Here is a 213-nt window from a genome sequence, read left to right as displayed (position 1 = left end):
GTACTGAAATGTCTGGCCCAATTCACAATAAAACACACACTTCTTACAGCACTTCTTTTTGTACTTCCATATTCTATTTCCGGGAATCAGAGTCTTGACCTTGGAAATACCTTTTCAAAACATCTCTTTACGCTTACATGTGCTATTCATTGTGAATAGTTACTGCTTACATTGCTTTATTAACTAAAAATAAAACTGTACATAAAAATCCTG

Source organism: Crocodylus porosus, unplaced genomic scaffold, assembly GCF_001723895.1.
Source record: "Crocodylus porosus isolate Cpor-Errol unplaced genomic scaffold, CroPor_comp1, whole genome shotgun sequence".
In the NCBI taxonomy this organism is placed as follows: Eukaryota; Metazoa; Chordata; order Crocodylia; family Crocodylidae; genus Crocodylus; species Crocodylus porosus.
The sequence above is the reverse complement of the archived record's forward strand: the minus strand, read 5'-3'. Positions refer to the sequence as shown.